The sequence below is a fragment of the Jaculus jaculus genome, chromosome 1, assembly GCF_020740685.1.
Source record: "Jaculus jaculus isolate mJacJac1 chromosome 1, mJacJac1.mat.Y.cur, whole genome shotgun sequence".
Taxonomy (NCBI): domain Eukaryota; kingdom Metazoa; phylum Chordata; class Mammalia; order Rodentia; family Dipodidae; genus Jaculus; species Jaculus jaculus.
The window spans coordinates 294,860,798-294,861,964 of NC_059102.1; positions in this window are offsets into that span (position 1 = coordinate 294,860,798).

Here is a 1,167-nt window from a genome sequence, read left to right on the forward strand (position 1 = left end):
CTTACGTGGGTCCTGGAGTATTGAACCAGGATCCTTTGGCTTTGCAGGCAAATGCCTTAACCACTAAGCCATCTCTCCAGCCTGAGGTTTTATATTTATTTGTTTGTTTGTTTATGAAAGAGGGAGAGAAAGAATGGGCACACCAGACCCCCTAGCCACTGGAATGAACCCCACATGCATGTGCCACCATGTGCATGTGGCTTGTGTGGGACCTAGAGACTCAAACCTCAGTCCTCAGGCTTCGCAGGCAAGCACCTTAACTGCTAAACCATCTCTCCAGCCCTGATCAGCATTTTAAAATGAAATTATAGGAATGGGGTGATGGCTCAGTAATTAAGAACACTTCCTGGAGGGCCTGAGAGGCTACTCCAGGACCCATGTAAACAGCTGGGGCGTGGCTATGCACTTGATAACCCTCGTCCCATAGGGAAGCAGAGACTAGAGAATCACCCCGACTTATGCAAATAAAGCAAACAGCCACCAATGGCAAGCTTCAGAATCAGTAAGAGACTCCTGACAAGGATATGAGCATGGAGTGCCACCTGGGCACATGCGCATGCATCCAACACACACACATACACATGCAGAAACAATGAAATTAGAAAGCAGGATAGAAAATATCATGGGCAAGCTGGAGAGATGGCTTAGCCATTAAGGCACTTGCCTGAAAAGCCAAAGGACCCAGGTTTGATTCCACAAGGACCCACATAAGCCAGCTTCCCAGGGTGGTGCATGCATCTGGAGTTTGTAGAGACTGGAGGCCCTGGTGTGCCCATTCTCTCTGTCTCTCTCTCCCCCCGACCCTCTCTCTCTCAAATAAATAAAAATAAGAAAGAAAATGTCATGGTCATTACACATTTAGCGAAAGGATTTGTTCATGTGAACACTTTGTTTTATTTAAGTTTTGAGTAAAATGCTGTGATAAGTTGCCCACCCACCTCTCCAAGCTCATTTCATGCCACCCGCCTGACTCTGAGCTGCAGTCACACGGGCTGCTGTCAGCTCTTAGCTACTATGCCGTGACCTTTGCCTCACTGGGCCTTTCCACTCCCGCTGCCTCTGTCTTTCTCTGTCTTCCGACCAGGCTGGAATAGGATTCAAGCGAAAAGTTTCCTACCCACAGGGAATTTCTTGAAATTTAATTAGTCCCCCTCCATTATTTTCTAC